At 39.5% G+C, this 24,750-nt stretch overlaps 1 pseudogene; it reads right to left on the reverse strand.

Moving 5' to 3' along the window:
* Positions 1–20,487: 20,487 nt before the first annotated feature.
* LOC129495457 (hsc70-interacting protein-like) lies at positions 20,488–24,381 on the reverse strand (annotated as a pseudogene).
* Positions 24,382–24,750: the final 369 nt, after the last annotated feature.

A 24,750-nucleotide genomic window follows, 5' to 3' on the forward strand; every position in this document is an offset into this window, starting at 1 on the left:
GCAAGAGAAGATGCTTATTTGCAAGCAGGACTATGAAAACCAAGTAAACCCAGGACTTTTGACTTATCCTTCATATTCTTATTCAGCTCTTTCCTCTTGTTACCTATAACTTTTTTTTTTCTTTAATCCTACCCCAGATGTGTCAAGGTTTACCTACTCATCTGTGATTGATACTTTGAAAATCCCATGACAACTACAGGCCATATAAATTTCTGTCCTGGCCAAGGTGTGAGCTTCTTGTGGTGTGCACTGAGCTGTGAGGCAAAGTCAGAACAACAGAAATGTCATCTTCCACTGGAATTCTCTGATGCCGACCATCAGTGATTTTGGGGTTTTGCCATATTGCCAGAAGTTATCCCAGCTGCACCTGAAGGGGGTGAGAAGGAGAGGTGGGGAGTAGGAGCAGACCCACCACAGACATCATAGAATTAACTTATAATATCCCTTTAATACAGATGATATTGTCTACATTTTATTTATTATTTACTTATTTTTAAAGATTTTATTTATTTTTTTGAGAGAGAGAGAAAGAGGGAGAGCAAAAGCACAGGGAACAGCAGGCAGAGGGAGAAGCAAGGTCCCCACCGAGCAGGGAGTCCCATGCAGGGCTGGATCCCAGGACCCTGAGATAATGACACTAGACCTTTGGCAGATGCTCAAATAACAAAGCCACCCAGGGACTTCATATCTACATTTTAAAGACATGGAAACTGAGTCTTGGCTTAGTTAATTGAGGTCACACACTGGATTCACATTTAGGTCAGTGTGACTTCAAAACCCACTAAGTTGGGGTGTGACTACATCCTGCTGATGAGACCTACTTGGTCTCGATCTGATTGTCAGCCCCAACCTGCCCATTGGCTTTATGACCCCTGGCTCATCTGTTCTCTCTGGATGTTGTCAGTCTCTTCATGCATTTACAGCTTCTGCCCCTGGCTCTCATGGCCTGCCTTTGACTAAACTGCTCACCTGAGGGGGTGCTTCTATAGAACGCACAGACACAAACAAGGCCAGTGGTAACCCAGATAACTGCTTAGTTTTGCTTTTGCTTGAGTTTGTTCCTCAATTTTATTGAATGAGTTAGGGATGGCTATTTGTCCCAAGTGGAAACAGAATTTAAATTCAAGTTCCTCTGCTGCATTCCTTATGTGATGACACCATCACAGGGAGCACTTCTCACCTTTCTGTAGCCAGACTCCAAACCAACCTCACCCTGAGTGCTGTAGCAAGTCTGATCTAATGATGCTATTATGGAACAAGGCTAAATGATCTAAGTAGAACTTGGAAAAAGAAGAATCTGAGAGAATTTGGTTGGGAGAGCAAACAGGTGGGATCACAAAGCCATAACAGAATTTGAGGGCCATCGATCTGCAGATGGCAGGCAGGCAAGCAAGCAAGCAAGCAAGCAAGCAATTATTTTGAGAAGCAGAGCTTATACCTTTTGTTAATCATAAAATGTATATTAAGTTCCTGTTTTGGAGGTTTTAGCACTTATACTCACTTTGAGACTCTTTTGTTCTGATATTCTAACTGTTCACATATCTAGCGTGTTGAATACTATATATTAGTTTCTTTGCCAGAAGTAAATCTGAGTGTTTTCCTATTACACCTTAGTATCAGCCAACTTGTAGAGCACTTACAGAAAGTTTTAAAAGATGTGTAGTCTTAAGTAGAACTTTTTTTTCTCTTATCAGCCACATTTTAGTGAACTGTTCTAAGAAAAAAAATTATTATCTACCTGTGTAGGATGACTACCTGTTTATATTGTTAAAAGTAAGTATATTCATGGATAAGTAAGTCAGGTAATATTGTGATCATTCAACATATTTTATTCCTAGTGGGCAACATCATGGCGATTTTTGAATAGTTTCTGAGATGTGATGTAATGAATAAATGGTTGAATGTTATCTTGAGAAACTATCCATAGAAGGCTGTAAAACTAGGCATCTGGATAGTATGTAATGCTAAGCATAATGTACATACTATTGGGGCAAATGGCAATATGTGGAATATATAAACACAGACTTAGTTACAGAAAGTTGGATATAATGAAATAAATCTAATGAACAGACATATGAGAAATTCAGGGATTTGGTGTTTTAGAATAAAGCTGCCCTAAAGGAAAGATAGAACAGATTTTCAGCTTGTCAAATTTTTGAGCTGTATAAAAGCAAAGCCAAAACTGTACAATCTCAAATAAGCATAAATCCAGTAGAGGGACTAATTATTTTCCACTAGGATGCTTCCAAAGTGAGAGTAATTTAATTCTTTTTAAAGCTTAGTTTAAGTGCAGGATCTTATCTCTATACTTTGCTTGTTAGTAGCAGTATTAATAGCAAGATATGATTTAAAAGAAAATTAATAATTTCTTGCATGTGTTGTATGGTATTTAGGATTTAAAAAAATTTTGTTATTTTCTTTCCATAACAACAGTATGAAGTAATAAAAGCATCATTATTCTCATTATAAAAAGGAATAAGCAGAGACTAGACTGTTCTAAATTGTTTTTGTATGTATTTCTATGGATCTGGGCTCTTTCATTTGGTCTTGGCTTTTGATGGCTGACCCATGTAAGGGAAACCATCTAAGGACAATAAATAGAGTGATATTAACAACAACAGCAACAACAAATCTAACAAAATGCCGTAAAACTTGGCCTGGTTAAGCAAGGAGAGCAAGGGCACATCTGTTTGGAAGATTAGAGACCCTGTCAGCTGCTTCTCAGATCTGGGCTTTTGAGCCTATACCGCCAATCAGAGGCAGAGCAAGGGTCGGCTTCCAATTTTTGATTTAAGTAGTGTTATAAGCCATTTTACCTTAAAAGAAATCAGTATTGTCCTCTGTAGCATATTTTATTCTTGACATTATGCATTCCTTTGATTTATCCACTGAGGGTCAATGTCAAAACAACATCTCAGGAGTGAGAAATGAGAAGCATCAGCTTCAATGCCTTGGCTTGAATTAACATTCAACTACAGAACTGAATTAGTTTATCTCATTACACAGTCCCTTATCAGAAGCCCAGTGAAAGGGACATGAGGTAAGTTCATCTGAGAAAGGAAGAGGGAGGAAGGCAATAGTTGGAAGAAAGAGGCATTCTGGAGTAGGCACACTTGAGGAGTATAGGGAGCTTGCTGACATATCAGTTAGAAAGTGCTAAGCAAAATGATCGAAAATCTGTTAAAAAGCAGACATGAACTTCCATGGTTCTGCCTAGACTCAAATTCCATTTGTGCTTTTCTCAAAAGCTATCATTTTCTTTTATCTTCTGGTAAGGTAAGAAAGAACTAGGAAGTTTATATCAGCAGATAAAGTCTAGGGGCTTCGTTTGATAATTTCAAAGAGCATGTTTGGTGGTAGTGATGTGGTTGTAGTATTTAATTGTTTAGTTATATCCAGATATAATTAAATGATAAGCAAATATTAAATGATAAGCAAAATATTTAAGTACAAACACTTAAGAAGCACAAGGTATTACATACTTTGGTATTTAATAATTACATGCTTACTGAAATATTTGATCAAACTTTCAAGATAATATCACACAAAAGGCAACCACATAACACCATATGGTAATATACATTTCTTAAAATATTTACCGGCAAATGAAACTATTTAACAGTAATACAAGAATCACGGAAAGGGCAATTTATTTTTAACTGTAGAATTAAAGTATTTCTGGGACAGTGGAGAGCCTTACAGTATTTGGTGAATATGTGATTCCAGAAACATCTTAGTTAAGGAGAAGGTAACATCCACTCATGTCGGTAAATAGAAATGGAGTCAGTGGCTTCCAGGATTTCTTTGTTTAATCTTTTTTTATTCTTTTGAACATTTGCTAAATAGCAAACCTGAACAAATAGCAATTATATTATTCCATAATGCTTCACTTCTAGATTTATGAAATATATTTTTATCCCGCTGTACAAACTGGATAATACCTCATATGTACATACAACATAATCATCAAAGAATCTAGAGATCCTTTAATCCAACCCCATCTTTAATGACAACATTTCTCCTAATATCTTAATGTTTCCTTTTATGTCAAAGGAACTCAATTAATATAACTCCTGGATTCCCTTTACTCATTCCAGGAACATTTATTTGAGTGGTAAATTTGGAAGACTAATTGGGGTTCTATATTATGTGTTATCTGTCACATTTGAGAATATTCAGTTCCATTGTATGGGGAACAAGAAAAACAAAGGGAATAGATGAAACTCACAAGCTTTGTTAAATACCAACAGTGAAGTCACTAACCTGTATGACACATTTAAGCCAGATGAACTCAATGGAACATATGTGGGTTGGACACAGATAAAGAAAGATGGAGCCAAAGAGAGTTCCTTCTAGACAGGAAAGCAATGGAAGGATTTAGTGAACACTGAATACTGATAAAGCACAGATCATGTCACATCGATACTGACAACCTATCATCCCTAAATCAGCACCCATTGGTCATACCAAATGTGGCCCCAAGTGGTTGCTGATGCAGAAATTCAGAAATAAGTCAGGCTGTGCAGCAGGTCAAGGATAGCTACGGGTGTGGGTGGGCCGACTTGCCTCTCCTTTCTCCAATAGAGCAAGCGTCCAAGCACCATCCATCTGTTGGGTCACTTTGTTCAATCTCAACCTTGTAACCACACTGTCAGCAGGGAAGGCTGATCCAGCATAGAGAAACAGGACACGCGAACAGTGTGTAGTCCAGGGCACAGTAGAGGGGTCCTCCTGATTGCACCGTATCGTATCTGGTCTCTTTCCTCTGCTTCTTGCTGCATGTTTTAAAAATGAGTCGATAAATTGTGTCATTTGAGCACTTTAATGTGATCTGTAAGACTTTTGATTTGATTACTTCTGGGATAGCTTGCCTGGTGTTGCTCTTGGAACCTACCTCGGTCGCCATGCTCTCTTACTGTGGGATCTAGCTGCTCAGAGAGAGCATCTCATCTAAGCCTCTCTGGAATTAAGCTCTTCTCCTGGAGCAGGGGAGGCCTATCAACTTGCCCACTGATGACAGAGAAGTCTCTCTAATCCTGGCCCATTTGGTTCTCACAATAGGCTAGGTCCCCCAGCTTAACATTCATAGATAATAAAGATAAAATTTTGATTTTTTAAGAATGATTTTATTCATTTATTCATGTGAGACACACAGAGAGAGGCAGAGACATAGGCAGAGGGAGAAGCAGGCTCCCCGTGGGGACTTGATCCCAGGACCCTGGGATCATGACCTGAGCCAAAGGCAGATGCTCAACCACTGAGCCACCCAGATGCCCCAACATTTTGATCTTCTACCTGTCATTATTTAATTTTTTTCTCAATTTCTTCAGCACCTGGTACCAAAGAGGAATGCTATTTTATTGGACCCTCTCAGATTCCCCAACCCTCCTCACTTTAAAGTTGTGGTAACTGAGGCCCAGAGGGCCCACAGAACATTTAGATTGGCCTTGCTAGCAGGGTGATGGTTGTAGAAGAATTCTCATTTCTGTAAGACAAACATGGGGGTATGGACTCCTGGATGGTATCCTCTGCCCCTCAGCTATATTTCCCATGGACTTTATCAAACTGAGGCCTCGATTGTTTTACTCTCTGGATGTGGAAGGCTTTTTTTTACCCAAATGTCTAAAAGAGTCATTACATGGGCAGCAGGTCATCATACCCTGGACTTAATGATCTTCATTTTGCCTATGTCTTGTGGTTAAAGACAGTCTGAAATCCATGTATCTCTGTAGGATTATAGAAACACGTCTCTCATTAGTTTCTACAGATCATTCTTACTTAGTGAATCCTGGCTCTGAGTTTATACTTAGGCTGAGTCAAACCAGTGCCTCGGTGTTTTCAGTAGCAGGCAATGTGATCCTCTGACATTGTACTGTAGTTGTTTACTCACTTGGATTTTCTCTCTCAGGTCAGCTAAGATTCCAACATTGCTAAGATTCCAACATTGCGCTTATTGTTTTTAAGTATGTGGCCTCAACTAGACTGCTTTCAAAGTCCTGGTTTCCTGACTCAGGGATGCTACCATTTTCACCCATTCTTTATTCTGTTTCTGTCCACTTAAGAATGTGCTATGATTTTTTTAAAGATATTATTTTTAAGTAATCTCTACACCCTACATGAGGCTCCAATTCACAGCCCTGAGATCAAGAATCGCCTGCTCTACCAACTGAGCCAGCCAGATAGTGCTTCAATTTTATTTTTGAATTTTATGGGAGAAAACAACTTCCCAGATAGAATGATTAAAACAGTTCATTCACTGGTGTGCTGGGGTGGCTCAGTTAGTTAAGTGTCTGCCTCTTGATCTCAGTTGAGGTCTTCATCTCAGGGTCATGAGTTCAAGCCCCACATTGGGCTTCAGGCTGGGCATGGAGTCTACTTTAAAAAACAAACAGTTCAGTCATTAATAAGAAGAAAACTAGTACCTTCTCTTACATTTCGTCTTCGCTTTACCCATATTTGACATTACTCAATTTCAATGTAGTTTCATTTTGTTTCAAGATGTGTTGCTATCATTGAGAATAATGCATTTTGCTTATTTGTGATTCCCAAGGTCTAGCCCAATTCCTAGGAAATAAGGAGGAGCATATCATAGTGGTTAAGAGTTATTGGAGATAAATTTTGTTTTTGTTTTATTGTTCAATATCTATTTCCCCTTACTCAACTAGCACCCCGGTATTTATTTATGAGAACTACTAAGGCCAGAACTAGATAAAATCTGGCAAGATTGTCATTCATCATGCCCCAGATGTGACTGCATGACCAAAGCTATGTCATCATACACTCTTTCCCTGCATTTCAGACATAAAAACAACACTGAAATTTGAGGCAGCCCCCTGTAGAGTCAGATGTCCACCAGTTCTTTTTTTAATTTTGAGGTAAAATTCATAAAACATGCAGTTAATCATCTAAAAGTGTGCAATTCAGTAGACTCACAGTGTGGTGCAACCACCACCGCTCTCCAGTTTCAAAGCTTTTTCATCACCCCAGAAGACAGCTCCATACCTAGTAAGTCCTCACTCCCTCTCATATCACCAGCTCTTTTGCCACCAGGATGCCTGTGATTAGTGTTTCCTCCAATTCTGTGAACTACTCCATATCCTTACAATAATTCTTTTTCTACTTAAGTTATTCAAAGTTACTTTCTCTTGCTTGCAACCAATTGATTATAACTAAGGGAAAGCTAAGAGTTTTGGACTAAGAAAATTTTAACCTCAGCTATAAATTCACATGGAGCATTTGCAATCTTAGTGCAGTATGTACACTAAATAAATTATAGGTGTTATTGCTATTATTATTAAGTATTAGATGAACATTCAGAGTGAATTACTACTCAGTGAAGTGTCTCATCTCTCTTATGGTGTGTTTGCAGATTTGAACTCAGGTCAAGTCTAGATTTGGGTAGATAAGATGAACAGGTACAAAGATAAAGTATTGGTGTATGCACACTAGGCAGGAGAGATGAGGAAAGTGATTAAGTAGATGAATCTTCAGAAACATATTGGTGAATGTGGAACATTTTCCCTCCATTCCTGATGTCTCTTCTCATTGAAGGGATGCCAGTTACTGTAATCCCTCCTAGTCTTTCTCTGTTATTTGATTGATTAGTTTGGGAGCAGAAAATAGGCATGTAACCCTCTGATTTTTTCTTTTTCTCTTTCTTGGAAATGAGTTTCCTACAGGAAGTGAAGCAAAGGTGCTGCTCTGATTCTGAGGACAAGGTTTGAGAGTGTGGAAAACTGCAGTGGCCAGAGCTGCTGTGACTTCTTTGCTCCTGAATTCCTCTGGGTTCCTTATGATGACATTACTTTTTGCATTGTTCTCACCTGGGAGGGAAAAAAATCTGTTTTTATCAGTAATTAGGGACAGAAGACACTTCTAAGATATGGTGGAGATCATAAAATTATGACATGCTGCTGAAGAGGAGTTGAGAGAGAGAGGATGCTAGTTTTTACCCCATTACTGGGGATGTGGGTCTTTATTTGCTGGAGTGTTGATGTGAAAAACTACGCCTAGGTGAACCATGGGAAAACATACCTTTCCATAATTTAGAAGAGATAGTTGAAGGAACTGTATTCATCTGCCTTGCTTAAAAGGACTTGAGTTAGGGACGTCTGGGTGGCTTGGCAGTTGAGGGTCTGCCTTTGACTCAGGGCACAATCCCAGAGTCCCAGGATCGAGTCCCACATCGGGCTCCCTGCATGGAGCCTGCTTCTCCCTCTACCTATATCTTTACCTCTCTTTCTGTGTCTCTCATGAATAAATGAATAAAATCTTAAAAGAAGAAGGACTTGAGTTATTTTATGCAGTTATTGCTAATAGATTTTGAAGCTTACTCTTTTGATAGTTTGATTTAGAGTCCATGGATTAATTCTTCTGCATGACAAATTTTAAAAAGCCAGCAGAGTTCTTCAGCTGTGATTTCTCAAGCTACCCTATTTTCTTGGCAGAGACAATCATTTGTTAAACTAATGGGAAATAATTGCCGAAGTACATTAGAGGAGACATAATTTCTTCCAGAGTTAATACATTGCTCAGGATCAAGTTTTCTTTGGCAAGCCCAGCTATCAAGAACTAAGGGAAAGGTCAGAAGAGGAAGCTATTTCTTCAAAAAAGTGCATTTTCTAGGAGAGAACCAATATGATGGTGTTAACAGTATGGGTCAATGTTATAATATTTAACATCTTCACACAAGCTTCGGCTTTAGTTTCACTTCAAGTAGAAAACATCATTCTTTTTGTAAAGGATGTCTCCTTTTTAACCCAACAAACTTTTAAGGAAAGTCGGCAGAAACTGGAGAAACAAGATCGATCATAAGTTATTCAGCTAACAATGTTAACATATGATATGAAGATTGATACGCTATTTGGCATACCAGTACACGCTCATATTGGGGTCAATACTTACTTAGAAAGCATTGAATATATATTGAATAAATTTGATCAATATATTTAGAATATATCATAAACATGCATTTATTGCCTCTCAACTGATCTCCATAAGATCGTCTTTCCACTATTTCTCCATGGTCACAAATTATGTCATGGTTGCACAAAAAGAAACTTTGTCCTGCAAGGCCCTTACAAAAGCAATGCTAGCTGGTTTTTTTTTTTTTTCCTTCCTTCCTTCCTTCCTTCCTTCCTTCCTTCCTTCCTTCCTTCCTTCCTTCCTTCCTCTTTCTTTCTTCTTTCTTTCTTTCTTTCTTTCTTTCTTTCTTTCTTTCTTTCTTTCTTTCTTTCTTTCTTCTTTCTTTCTTTCTTTCTTTCTTTCTTTTCTTTCTTCTTTCTTTCTTTCTTTCTTTCTTTCTTTTCTTCTTTCTTTCTTTCTTTCTTCTTTTTTTTTTTGTTTTACTATTTTTAAAAAAGGTTTTATTTATTTATTCATGAGCGACCCAGAGAGAGGCAGAGCCACAGGCAGAGGGAGAAATAGGTTCCATGCAGGGAGCCTGATGTGGGACTCGATCCCAGGACCCCGGTATAACACCTGGCAGACGCTCAATCACTGAGCCACCCAGGTATCTCAGCAGTGCTAGTTTTAAAAGGTTTATGAATTTTAGTGGAGAAAAAGAAATGAATGATGTAATATGGGTGAGTGGTGGAAGGCCAGAGGGGGAGTCAAACATCAGGTTGATGTTCCAGTGTTTTCCTGCCAGCAGGAAGCCCGAGGTGAGTCTGTCATCTGTCCCAGTCCCCGGAAACTCCTTACTGTTACCCACGCACACCCTGTGTCTGTCTGTACCACACTTTGGCTCATGCTGCTCACTATGCCTAGAAGATTCTGAGCACTGGTTTATTAAAATTGTGGCTTGTTTTCAGGGGTGGGGTTAAAAACGATGCCTCTTCCATGAAGTCTTCTCTGAGTTTCACAGCCAGAAAAATTGTTTCTTCCTCCGAGTGACAAGTTACTTACACTATTAAGTTACTGACTGCCATTCACCCTACTTTGAAGGTATTTGGTTTTCCCTTTTGGCTCTTTCTAGCCTGGAAGTTACAGGGTTAGAGCATAGTTTATTTATATTTATATACACTGAAAATTCTTAGTACTGGAATTTACTCATTTATTTACTTTTTATGTAATAGGTTTATTTATTTACTAAAATTTCCAGAATAGTTAACATATTTAACATTTAACATTAGTTTCAGGTGTACAATATAGTGATTCACCACTTCTATAGAACACCCGATGCTCATCATGGCAGCTGCCCTCCTTCACCCCATCCCCTATTTTCCCTGTCCCCCCACTCTCTCTCCCCTCTGGTGACCATCAGTGTGTTCTCTGTAACTAAGTCTGTGTCTTGGTCTTAGCACTGTAATTTAATATCCTAGTCATCTAGTAGATGTTTATTGAATGAGGTTTGGATCTGAGTGATTAGCTTCATTTACAAGAGAACAAGACCTTGTCTTTGAATTAAAAAAAGAAAAAGAATATGACTCAGTGTTGGTAAAGGTATGGAGGATGACACATTTTCCTAGAATGTTGGTGATATGGAAATTAAGGCATCTTTTCTGGAGGGCAATTTTACACTAGTCATCAAAATTTGTTGCACACATCCACTGTGACTTAGCAACTTAAATTCTTTTTTTTTTTAAGATTTTATTTCTTTATATGAAAGAGAGAACACGTGGGGAGGGGCAGAGCGAGAGGGACAAGCAGACTTCCCGCTGAACAGGCTCGATCCAGGACTCTGAGATCATGACCTGGGCCTAAGGCAGATGCTTAACTGAGCCACCCAGGCACCCCACAACCTAACTTCTTCTATAGGAAGTGTAAGTCTTATCAGAATGTGCACACATAGGGGAATAGTTCTTCCTGTAGTGTTTATCATAACAAAACCCAACTAACTACAAACAAAAAGCTCAAAACACCACATTACATTAGGGGACATGAATAAGACTTTAACTTCCTACGTAGTCATCTATGTAATTTGATTTTTTTTTTTACAATGAATGCTTATTACTTTTTATAGAAAAAAGGAAATTCTTAGTTTTTTTTTTTTCCTTGCTCAAAGAATTCCTGCTATGTTTTGGGGATTATTCCTGCATAGGGATGCATCTGCCTCCCATTTTATTTTGGCACAGAGGCTGAGAATAATCTCAGAATCTGGTTTGCAGCATTTTCTTAAGTTCTGTGTTATCCATCTACATATTTTTCACCAGTTACTGTCAAGCTCAGGTTCCTGCCTCCTAAGTCCCCACAGGAGAAAGGCTGAATGTGAAGAACTGATAGACATTCTGAGATATCCCTTGTGGCCCCATGTTCTACTCTTTTCTAGAGTGTCTCTGCTTTCTGAAACTCACCTTCTGTTTCAGGCTTTCATGCTCTTGACTTTCTGCTCCTGTCTTCTAGAATGCTTGCCTGGAAGCCATGCAACTTCCTTCTTCCCACGAAGCCTCTACTTGGATGTCCCCTCCTCCGTAATGGTCTCTCACTATTCAGGTGTCAGGAAACCTTCCATTCAAGGAGCTCTTGTCCCTCATCTGGCTCTCAGGCCATCACATGTTTAGAGATGCATCTTCTCCACCTGACAAATGCCTCATGGGGACAGAGACTTTGTGTTTCCAGCAGTAGATGTTTGCATGAATTTTATGGATGGAACCAGTTATCTGTGGAAATTATGTTTTCTTTCAAAATTACTACAGACTGATGATCATGGGCCAATGTCTTATCAAGGAACATCTTTTGCTCTACTATGATTTTAAGGATAATGGTACCAAGGTGAAGACTCCTTTCTCTGCTCCAGTTGCAAAGCCGGTTCAGTCACTTCTTTGAAGCCCACGATTTCCTCACCCAGTGATTATGAGACATGGTGTGAATCCTGTTCTAGCTCTTTTTTTGTGAGGACTTTTTTTTTTTTTACAGATTTCATTTATTCATTCATTAGAGACACATGGAGAGAGACAGAGACACAGGCAGAGGGAGAAGCAGGCTCCCTGCAGAGAGCCCGATTCGGGACTCGATCCCAGGACCCTGGGATCATGCCCTGAGCCAAAGGCAGATGCTCAACCACTGAGCCACCTAGGCACCTGGTCTCCTGGACTCATTTCCACTTGTTTCTCTGCCAGGCAGGGCATTCACAAGGTCCCAGCCCTCAGCTGGCCCCATCATATACAGGACTGGATTAAAGCCTTTACATAGGCTAGAAAAATTGGTGGTCCCCTATCATAATGTCAACCCCATTGGGAAACAGTAAAACACCAACTTATATACAAGCCAAAATTAAAACTTCTCAATTCTCTGATAATAAAAGTTTATCAGAGCTTGACTTATTTTCCTTCTGTGCCTTTGCTTTGCTATATCCAAATCCACATTTTGGTTTCCAAGTGTAGTAGTCTTTCAGCACTCATAGGCTATTCCCACAAAGGATTTGGGGGGATTTGCTTTAATATTAATATCTAAATACTTATTGTCATGACTCTAGGGGGTGAGAGGGCCCATTTATATTCAATAGTTGTTAGAAGTTTGTCACTTTGGTTTTGAAGGAGATTTTAATGATCATTATTTCTGCCCATAGGTTACAAAGATTTACTGAGGCTAAGAACTTGTCAGCTATCTGCAGTGTGCTGCACAGCTGGGGTGAGGAGCTGGTTTTGTTTCTAATGCTCCGTGTTGTTTGCACACTTTATTTCTGTGTTCTGGAGGGTAAGGTTGCTAGATATAGCAAATACAAATACATGCAACATTTGGGACCTACTTATACGGAAAATTATTTGTTGTTTATCCGAAATTCAAATTTAACTGAGCATGTTTTATCTGGCTTTCCTCTCTGGGGATTAGAGGAGAAAAAGGGACTATAATGTCTAATGAGTACTGAGTTTGTTGCTTTTAGTTATTTTACTGAGTTTCAACAACCCTGAAGCTTAAAAAATTTTAGAAAATATTTTTATATACATATGATGTGTTTTTATATTTTTATGGATAAAGAAACCGAAGCTTGGAGAAGTCACGCTTTTAGTGCCAAGAATAGAGCACAAAAATTAAACTCTGGAGCAGGAAACAGATGAGGGAAATGTTTGTGATTTTCTTTTTAATACTCTTGAATTCCTCTGGGTTCCTTTTGTTTGTATTATTCGTTTCATTTCCTCACTTGGGGGATGGGGAGAAACCCCTTTCTTTTGTGTGTGCTTTTTTTGTCTTAAGGAAAACTCTGGGTTTTAAGCAGGAACTCTTGGTGGAAGAGAAAGCTCCTGTAATCAGATAGGACAGAGTTTGCAAAATGGTGGAGTGGGATGAGGGGCCATCAGGAGAGGTGACAGATGGGGGTTCTGCACACACCGTGAGGTTGTGTCTAATCAAGCTGTCCCTTTAAGTATTCTCAGTCCTCACCAGTCCCCACCAGTCCCCACCAGAGCAAAAAAGGTCAAGTTGTATTGGCCAGAATGGTAAAAAGAAGCCATTCTCATGTCTTTCTTTCAAGGATATGGGGTAAGATATTTTGGGGAGTTAATATTGCCTCTTCTTGATTTTCTTCAGGGAAGAACAACTTTTTTTCCCCTGAATTTCTGAATTTCCCCTGAATTATTTCCTTCCCTTTAGGCACCATACTTGCTTTTTTGAATCACCCACTGCTTAGGAGATTTTCAAGAACTTTATTGCTTTCTTCTCTAACAATTTTGTGAAGTGCGTGCGTGTGTGTGTGTGTGTGGGGGGGTGGAGTTGTGATTCCTGCCACATGCAGATACTGAGACTAGACTTAACTTCTGATTTTCTCCAGGTCTCTCTTTCTCTCATCTGGAGAGAAAAGACTTCCCCCTAAGAAACAAATTTCTAACCAAGCTTATGGCCCTACCCTGTCAGTTTACTGCTCCTACTGTAATGCTGTACTTGGGGAGGCTTCCAGGGCAGAACGGAGTCTATCCACTATGGTTTGGTCTTTAGAGGCAGTTCCTTCTCTAAAGCTACTGTTTGGAGTTTGGGCTGAAAGTCTCAACTCTCTCTTAACTCTCTCTGTTCTGCCTGCCTGTAAACAGTACCTTCTGGTTTTGTTCCACTTAAACTCAAAATTAATCTCTTAAGTACTCATCTTTGCAGAAGGACATTGTCTCAGCCTTTTAAAATGTGTATTCTCAGGGTACCTGGGTGGCTCAGTCGGCTGAGTGTCTGCCTTCGGTTCAGATCATGATCCCAGGGTCCTGGGATTGAGCCCTGTGGGAGGGGTCCCTGCTCAGTGGAGAGCCGCTTCTCCCTCTTCCTCTGCCCTTCCCCCTCCTATGCTTTCTCTTTTTCTTTCTATCTCAAATAAAGTCAATCAATCAATCAATCGTGTGTTCTAGAGGTGCCTGGGTAGCTCCGTCTGTTAAGTGTCTGTTTTCAGCTCAGGTCATGTTCCTGGGGTCCTGGGATCGAGCCCCGTGTCAGACTCTCTGCTTGGTGGGGAGTCTGGTTCTCCCTTTCCCTCTGCTGCTTCCCATCCCCCCACATTCATCTCTCACCTTCTCTCTCTCAAATAAGTACAATCTTAAATAAAATGTGTATCCTCCTAATTCTCATAGTAAGGATTTTAATCCCCAAGGTTTGAGGCTTAAGCTTCTTGAGGATCATCTTATCTTTGGCAGCAAGTTCAGTTTTCCACTTGCCTCTTCTCTTGCAGGGAAGGCTTATTCTGATTACTGAGGTCCTCTAGACCCTGAAGCCTGAGAATGTATGAGTTTTTTGCTTAGAGGCTAGTGAAGTGTACTGCATGAGAATAGAAGGCTATGCAAATTATTTCAAGTGTGCATTCAAATACTTAATTTTTTTGTCTCCCACAAAGTGTTTTTCAGTTCTCTCATATGAATTGAATTTTTCAGCCAAATCATCCCATAGACAGGCAGTTACATTTACTTCTTTGCTGATAAAGCCCATCCAACTACAGAAGGTATTGTGCATATTGCCTGAAGTTATAGATTTCTTTCATGTTATTTTTGGAGTAGGAGAACAGTCTGTTCATCAACATTTACTGAGCACCCACTGGGTGTAATGAGCACTATACTTGATCTGAGGAGTTTGAAAAATGGCAAAGCTATTTGGCTTTCTTAAATAATTTAGAGTGATATAAAGAATGAAATCTCAAATGTAAAATGAAAACAAGTTAAATTACTCCCAGGCCTGGAGATATCCACCATCGGATTGAAGAAACCAAGCATGCTGCAGACCATAATGAGAGACCTGCCCAGGCAGAGGCATGCCTCTGGCGCAAGTGGAGACAGACATTTGGAACCACTCAGATTCACAGAGTCCTTAGATATAACTTGAAAGATATTTGAAAGCACTTTATCAGAACTGAGCACTCAGGAGATGGGGAAGAGAACTTCACAGGCCCCTGTTAGTTAGATGGAGGGGAAGTTAAGGCCAGATTTTGGATTTCTTGCCAAAACCTGAAATAGTTTTTCCTGGTTATTAGCTTATCCAGTGCTTTTCTGTTCAAGTGTTGAAGCCCCAAACTTGATGCTTCCTTATGTCTCCTGACTTTGGACTCATGTGGATGGAGGATCCTAATCCTTGCCTTTTCTCTTCCCTGTTGGTGGTTGGAATTGGGCCAAGAGGTGAGCAAGAAATATTTCGTCAAATAAGTACTTTATTTGACTTTCAAAGAAACTTCTTTGAAATTGATTATCTCACACCTAGCTTTTCATATAGTAATTATGCCATTAATGGGATTGATTTAATCAATGTCAACTGTAGTTTTAAGTTATTTTTTTGAAGTGCTTAATATTTGCATTGTTTTGAATGATCCTGAAAGACTCTTTAACCTGAATAGGGCCCACCTAACTACTTGAAGCACATTGGGAACTGGGTAGTTTCTGAACTTCAGGCATATACATAAATTGTATGACATTATATTAAATATGGTTACAAAGAAACTAAAAATACCCAGGGGAAGGTGAACTTTGGTAGAGTGGTTGTATATCTATGATACTAAACGCAATATTTAATAAATATTTATTGAGTGCTTGCTTTCAAATGGCAAATAAGATAGAGCCCTAGCAAGGAGAAACCATGAGATAAGAGAATATTTCCAAAAGTTAACTTCTTATATTAGTTTTGCAAGATGTTGATCAGTTTTTCTCAGAGCAGGGGTTTCATGGTGAAATAAGCTTGAATTGCACTGGCATAAATAAGTATTTTTTTCCTATTAGGACCTCTCAGCACCTTCAAAATATTCTAAAATTGTTTAATCCTTGGCTTGTGTGTGTGTGTGTGTTTGTCTGGGCCAGAATTCTGCAGAATGCACTAAAGCACACTTACAGAGGAGAAGTCAGCTGGTAAAGGGAGAAGAGGAGGGGTGGAGGAGGAAGCTGTGTCATTAACAGCAGAGCACTAGAGTAATGATTCTCATGGGTTGGAGCCAAATGGTCATCCAGTTCCACTGTCTATGAAGCAAGCCCTATTCTTTGATACTGTAAGAGCCAGTTTCTCTGTCATATGTATGCAAATATTTATATATAACAATTATTATATATAGTTATATATTATTTATCTGTAATTATGTACAATGCCTCCTTGTTTCATGCCCCCAAACTACATACACTCTTATCAGGGCTAGCCAGAGCAGGTGTTCTTTCCTTTTAATTCATTGTGCTTAATATTTTTTAAAAAGATTTTATTTATTTATTCATGAGAGATACAGAGAGAGAGAGAGAGAGAGAGAGAGAGAGAGAGAGAGAGAGGCAGAGACACAGGCAGAGGGAGAAGCAGGCTCCATGCAGGGAGCCTGACATGGGACTCGATCCTGGGCTGCAAGTGGCGCTAAACTGCTGCGCCACCTGGGCTGCCCCTGTGCTTAATATTTAATGATAAAATTTCATCATTTAAATAAATTTAGTAACTGGAACACTTCGGTGGCTCAGTGGTTGAGCATCTGCCTTTGGCTCAGTTCGTGATCCCAGGGTTCTGGGATTGAGTTCCACATCAGGCTTCTTGAAGGGAGCCTGATTCTCCCTCTACCTATGTTTCTGTCTCTCTCTCTTTGTCTCTCATGAAAAATAAAATCTTAAAAAAAATAAATTTAGTAACTAAACTTCTATCATCTTTTATGATTTTCAAATTTATTCACATAGATTCTTTTATTTCTCCCAACAATTCCTACAGTAAGATAGGTATTGTTTTTATTATTATTTTACTAACTAAGAGAATGTATTTCTTTTTTTTTAAAATTTTTATTTTTGATAGTCGCACAGAGAGAGAGAGAGAGAGAGAGAGAGAGAGAGCGCCAGAGACACAGGCAGAGGGAGAAGCAGGCTCCATGCACCGGGAGCCCGACGTGGGATTCGATCCCGGGTCTCCAGGATCACGCCCTGGGCCAAAGGCAGGCGCCAAACTGCTGCGCCACCCAGGGATCCCGAGAATGTATTTCTTAAGGGTAATGTCCATCATGATGGACATTCAGGTAGAACAAGTGTTCCTTTTGAGGATATTGCAGCCAGTTAGAAATTCTGGTTCCTAGACACTAAATGCTCAAGTTTAATCGACTTTAACCACTTCCATAATTTTTTTTACAAACTCCCCTAAAGGGGTGGATAACAGCCTTCAAGTTAGAGCCTGGAATCCTGCAGATAGAATATGATTGATCTGAAATTCCAATTGAAGTGTTCTGACTGCAAAGTTCATTGTCTCTCTACTATAAAGAAATGTATTTTTTCTTATCAGAGTCTGGTAACCAGATAACAGGTGGACCTGACTGTACCTGAAAATGACTGTTGATTGAATGAATGGATGGTTGAGTAAACATAGATAGGCAGCCATAGAGGCCAGGTACCAATTTAAAGTTACAAAATTGAAAGATAGAGGATTTGTTCAAGTCCCTTTTGTAAAATGTCATTTTCAATTGATTTTTTATGGAAGATTTTTTTTGGTGGAGATGCTAGGGAGAATGAAGGAAATCTTTATAAGATGGTCACATGTATTGCAGAGATTGTAACTTGGAATTAAAAACTATAGATCCTATTTGTTACTATTTATATCTTCCTTTATAAAGAAATCTATGGTAAAGTATAGAAATAAAGCCTGTAATATTCTCTCTCTCTCTCTCTCTCTCTCTCTCTCTCATTCTTTATTCAAATAATCTCCATTTTGTGTCCTTTCTGTACTGGTTGTTGAAAGAATGAAAATACATAAAAGAGAGTGAGATGTGGTTGAGAACTATTAAGTGTTCTTTGGAAAAAGATCCTGGGTCTCATTACATACGATTTAGAAATGGGGAGGAGTATCATTTTAAACTTTGGCATTTCCTAGTCATTTATTTCCATGAGTTGTTGAAAAACCCAAACCTTACAATTGGAATTCATACGAAATTATAGCCCATTGTCTTTTCTTCTGCAAAAGCAGTGCTTAAAGTTCTATATGTATCATGAATGTCGCTGCCAACCTTCCATCATCCCACTGACCTAAAGAAATTTGCTGTCCTGCATTTATTTGGTGTACATTATATAGATATTCTAGAAAGCTTTTCTGGCCAAGAATATAGATCATTTGTAATATAAGGGCAAATTGATATGTGGCATCATGGCACTAGAGCAGATTTCACAAACAACTGCTAACAGGCCAAGGAATTTCATGGAGAAAGCCTAGCAGGGAGAGCTAAAAGAAAACAGATGGGTAAGTTTGAAGTGGTATCCAAATGTTGGCATTTTATTTTCAGGACAGTTGTTGTGATACAGACTTGTCAGATATAAAATAATATTTTATCTCGCTATTCAAATTACATTTTAAATTCTGGTTCATCATAAAATGGTTCTTTTGGCATTAATCTCAGTCACAGATTTGGAGGCCCATTGATTCCACAGTCTTCAGAGACAATTGTGTTTGTAGCATATTTTGTATTTGTATTCTAGTTTTGACAGGAAGTCTATTAAATGCTTTATCCTAGAGATCTCTCTTTTGATGACACGGCATTAGTATCCACCCATCTGCCTAAACCTGAACACAAAGATCATAGAAGTCCCTCACTGTCCTTTATCCAGCCATCACAAAGACAGATCAATGACCCCAGGACCCCTCCAATCCTCACATCTACCCTACTTGGGCACAGCCTCTGGTAAGGCGTCTTCATTTGCATATACACATGGCAGCCTCTTTAGTGATCTTTGAATCACCAAGAAGGTATTCCTTTCAATATGCAAATCTGATTCATACAATTTTCCTACTCCGCGTTCTTCAGTTGCTATCATAGGATGGAACAAAAACTGTCCTGAAATTGCAAGGGACATCATGAGCAGGCCCTTCTCACCTGAGCACTTCTTGCTCTGCTCCATCTATCACCACCAGCTGAACAAAGAATCTCCTGTTTTTGCCTTCCTCCAAGAGGTCCTCTGACCCCCTTCTCCATCTTCGGGAACATATGCTGATCATCAGGTCATATTTTCAATACCCTCTTGGATATTTGACACGACACTCCCAGCCTACTTTGAGGCTACACTACCTGAGACCTTACTGTGTACCTTGGAACTTACTTGTGATATTTTATCATTGTTTATTTTTATACTGGTCTGCACAGCAGGTGTTGAATTGGTTGAAGCAAGAACTTCTGTCTCTTCTGCCTTGTGTCCCCCTTACCTGCATTGTGAGGGTTACATAGTATATATGCTCAATAAATATTGAGTAAATGGATGGATCAACTAGCCTGATTGTAGAAACAGTTTCATGATGTGCGTTTATACTGAAACATCCCGTTGTATGCCTTTTTTTTCCCCGTTAATAAACCTTGATTTCACTCGAACTGAGCAATGATAAATCTTCCACACTGAAGTAGCTTCCTTGCCCAATTAATCCAAAGGGAAAAAACTGAAATGATTGGTAAAGAAAAATGTATAGACTAACACACCCTTTTAATGTTTTTAAATATTTTTAAGGTTTAAAAAGTGTTTAAGGGATCCCTGGGTGGCGCAGCGGTTTGGCGCCTGCCTTTGGCCCAGGGCGTGATCCTGGAGACCCGGGATCGAATCCCACATCGGGCTCCCAGTGCATGGAGCCTGCTTCTCCCTCTGCCTATGTCTCTACCTCTCTCTCTCTCTCTCTCCCTGTGTGTGACTATCATAAATCAATAAAAATTAAAAAAAAAGTGTTTAAAGTTTGTAATTCCGGGATCCCTGGGTGGCACAGCGGTTTAGCGCCTGCCTTTGGCCCAGGGCGCGATCCTGGAGACCCAGGATCGAATCCCACGTCGAGCTCCCGGTGCATGGAGCCTGCTTCTCCCTCTGCCTATGTCTCTGCCTCTCTCTCTCTCTCTCTCTCTCTCTCTCTCTGTGTGTGTGGCTATCATAAATAAAATAAAATAAAATAAAAACAAAGTTTGTAATTCCTAGTAGGAAAACATTATCTGAATGAATACCCTAATGGCAAACAACTGTAGAATGTTTTAGTTGCATGTGGGGCAGAGGGGTAGGGATTCTCTTCACGGCATCCCAGCTTTCTTCTTGAGAAGGTCAGAGGTACACTGGTTTGTATTATTGTGACATCCATTAGGTGATCGAAGTTGCTTTTCCTTCAGCAAGGGCTTTATTTGTCAGAAGGGCATTATGCTTGACCTCCAAATTTGGCTGACAATTTACTGATGAGATTCATAACCTTTGGGTTGCTCTGATATTTTGACATATTTGCTGGGTTCTGGCCACATCCTGGAAGGCCACCATAACTTCTGGAACCTGCATGGCTGCAAGAACCTCTGGGTCACTAGGAATTTCATTGAGCCCAGGCATTCCTGCCATTTCAGGCATCCCCCCTGCCATTCCAGGCATTCCTCCAGGAAAATTACTAGGCATTCCTCCTGGAAAGCCACCTAGAAAAGAGCCATACTGAGCTCCTGATTGTCCTCTGGCTTTTCCCTCCCTCTGGGCTCTTTCATATTCTTCCCTAGCCTTCTTAACCCTTTCTATTCTTTCTTTGATCTCTCACTCTTCATGTTTTTGTTCATACTTTCTCCGATGTTCAGCAATTTTCTGGGCCCTGGGTTGAACTTTGTTCAGCATTGCACTGGCATCTTCATCATAATCCAGTTTACAAGCAAGGGCAAGATCATGTGCTGCTTCTTCCCAACGACCCAGAAGTCTGTGTGCTTTCCCTCACCACTTGTAAGGCTAAGCTGAATTAGGAATTATTTCAAAAACTCTGTCACAGTCTCAAATGGCAGCACTTGGCTTCTGTAGTTTGATGAAGACACTGGCTCTCTTGGCATACAGAATGGCCAAGCGAGGATTCAGTTTGATGGCATCTGTGAACAAATCAATGGCTTTCTGTAGGTCACCACCATTTAGGGCATCAGTAGCAGCCACTTTTTTTTTTTATCATTTGCCTGATCCATCATTTCCTTGGTTATCTCTATGTTTTCATCTCCCATTTCTTGAGGGGCATCAGTATCTGGTTCAATTACACCTTCATTGTCCATTTCTAGATCATTTTCGTCACTTGATGGTTCGTCTGTCTTTATGTTTTCCTCCTCCTTCTTACTATCTGTTTTTTTCTTCCTTGATATTGTCTTCTGATTTAGTTTTATGAGTAGCAGGTGATATTTTACCCCCATGGTATTTTACCATGCTCTCTACCCTCTCCCGCAGGAAGCACATTTCCTCGGTGTGCAGAACACTCGGATCCTGCTTACACATTTTCATGAAGGCCCGAAGCTCACTCACTTTGCGGGGGTCCAAGGTCCAGGGGCACTGGCAGGTGGCAGGCTTAAATAGATATAACTTGGTGTGCCACGTATGCCTCCATAAACCTGGAAGAAAATAAGTGTTGTCATCAGTTAGAAACAGTTATGTCAGCAGCACTATCCAGCTGAAGGAGAAATGGTTAGCAAGTGTCTCTCCTTTGGGTTCTAGACTCTGAAAGAAGGAACTTTGCTTCTTTTTGTTTGTTTTGAATAAGTGGAGAAAATTAAAAAGCTGGCAGTTAGGATATGGAACCAAGAAACTTCTGGCTAATACAGAGTCTAGAATAGCAACAACAAAGAAAATTCTTTACATTTCTGGTGGTTTCACTTGGAAGATAGTTTGCAGGTGGATAATAGAGAGTGGCATTCTGAGAGTCAAGGGGAGCGAGAATAAGAAGCATCTGAAGGAGGACGCCTGGATGGCTCAGTCGGTGAAGCATTTGCCTTCTAGTTCAACTCATGATCTCAGGGTCTTGGAATCGAGTTCTGAGTTGGGCACTCCGCTCAGTGAGAAGTCTGCTTCTCCCTCTCCCTTTGTGTTCTCTTTCTTACTGTCTCTCAAGCAAATAAAAATTTATTTATTTATTTATTTATTTATTTATTTATTTATTTATTTATTTATTTATTTAAAAGATGCATCTGAAGGAGCATCTGATTGTGAGCTTGTCTGTTGGCCAGTAGGACACTCAGGTCAACTCATGCACAGGATGGAGTCAGGGCCCTTTGTAGAATCTGTCATTGGGCTTCTTGTGTCCCGGGAACCAGATGCGATTCCTTCCCCTTTCCTCCTCTTGGGTTTCCCCCCTCTAGTGGCACTAGGTATACCCTGTGGTCTCTCCTGATAGATTTCTCTGAGGGCTATGTCTTTGAAATACTTTTGCAAACTCCACCATAACAATATACCACTTAATCTATAACTCACAAATATGTTTTTCATTAACTATGCAGATCAGACCAGAGTTTGACTTATGCTTAATAAGCAGTTGGATATTCATTACTGGTAATACTGATGCCATGTCATATATCTGTTCATTTCTCAAAAATTGTATTCTAAGTCTCATTTTGGCAGTTTCAGTGGAAAAACAGGGTTTCCTAAACATTTTTTCCAGCTTTTCCTCTTGAGGAGAAACCAACTGAATTCCTTCTATGTCACTGATTTTTCTAGTTCTTAGACTAAGGACTGTATAATTCTGCTTCTCAGGATTTGCAGGTTAATGAAGGATTGAGATATAGGTAGTGAGAAGATGGATATTTTTGAGAAAAAAAATTAGATAAGTCTCACTAGATACTAATATGGAAGAATTTTGTCACATGCATAATAGATCTCTCAAGCTCAGCAAATAGAAAGTAGTAGAATTTGCAAGGTTAAAATGCCCAGTATGTGGGATTCCATGATTTAATAAGCATGGTCAGAGCAGAGAAAAAATGTAAAATAAGAGTAGTCCAGGCCTTCTTGAGGTTTTATGTTATAATTCATTTAAGTAATGGTTCTTTTTTTTTTTAAAGTAATTTCAACGTGGGGCTCAAACTCACAACCCCAAGATCCAGAGTTATGTGCTCTTGTGGCTGAGCCAGCCATGCACCCTGGTTCTTAATAATCATAGATTTTCTTTTCTGAAAAAGACCTATTATTTCATTTATTGTGAGTAAAAGGAAAACATGAAAATAAAAATTGTTACTAAAAGTACAACTCATAGTCCTTTAAATCCATGAACTGTTACATCACTGAGTATATGGTGGCAGAGAATATAAAGTGGGGTGCAGTAAATCATAAGCTGACACCTGAAGGAAGGAGAAATGAGGAAACATAAAAACAAACCCAACTTTCATACTCTCTCTAATGGGCCTTCATAAAATTTTATGGTCCAATATATCTGTTTCCTGAATCTTATGATAAATGTATTGTTTTAGTGATTTGTTTGCTCTTTGTTATAAAATGTTTGGTAAAAAAACCCCATTAGGCTATAGGTAAAACCATCTGTAAATAGTAAACAATTATATATCTATTTAAAAATATTTATATTTCTTACTTATTTCTATTTAAAAATACCTATTTCTTACGCTGTTTCTTGTATCATATGTACTGGCTAAAACCTCAGGTGCAATGTTGAGTAGATATGATGACAATAAACATCTTTTCCTATACTTTTTGTTTTAAGGGAAATGACATTTCTAAGGCTTTCATAGCACATTTAGATTTTAATTGATCATCTCTATCTGGTTTAGAGAAATTCCCTTCAATTCCTATTTCCCTATGAGAGTTACTCATCAATAGTTGAATTTTATCAGATTTTTTCTTCATCTATTAGGATAATCATATGAGTTTTGCTCCTCTAATCTGTTGTATAAATTAAATTAAGAGTAATTAAGACATCGTTGATATTTTAAAAATTAAAAAAAAATAAAAAGGAGATCCTACCTTTTGTAATTATTTTTATTTTTTTCTGTACACTCCAGGACTTGGTTTTGAAATATTTGTTTCAGATTTTTTGTATCAATAGTTATATAGGGAATGGACCTATCCACTTTATTTCTAGGATCGAAAGGAAAAGAAAGAAATCGTTAGCTCTACCCATAAGCTCTATGAGGGTGGGGTCTGTGGGTCTGTCTGTGAAAGAGCAGGAGACTTCCTCCCCACCAGCACCAGCCAGCTGCTCCTTGTGGCATCCTGGCCAGTGTGCAGAGGGGAGGGGGGAGGCCTGCAGGTTCCCCGGGTGGTGGAACATCCTGCCATCCAGAACCAGCACCACCAGGAGGGGCATCACTGGGGAAGCCTGTGTTGTTCACAAGGCAGGGGGCAGCCCCTCAGACAACTGGCACGCATGGACAGAGCTACTACCATTACAGGCATTTCCCCAAGGTGGGGAGAAAGTGTCCCATAGAAGAGAGACCCATTACAACAAAGTTGCCATCTCTCTGAGGGCTGAAGGGAGGATGCTGTCAGGCTGCTTTTCCAGGATCAAAGCTATGGTCCCTCTGATAATGGCTTGCTCAGTTTAAAAGCTGTCAGTTGAGAGACAGTTACAATAGAGTGCACTCAACCTCACCCAGCCTTTGTACTCGCTCAGATCAAAACATCTCCTTTCTCTGCTCTGCTAATCAGATATGCACACAGGAAGTGCAAGGAAAGG

Source organism: Nyctereutes procyonoides, unplaced genomic scaffold, assembly GCF_905146905.1.
Source record: "Nyctereutes procyonoides isolate TBG_1078 unplaced genomic scaffold, NYPRO_anot_genome, whole genome shotgun sequence".
NCBI lineage: Eukaryota > Metazoa > Chordata > Mammalia > Carnivora > Canidae > Nyctereutes > Nyctereutes procyonoides.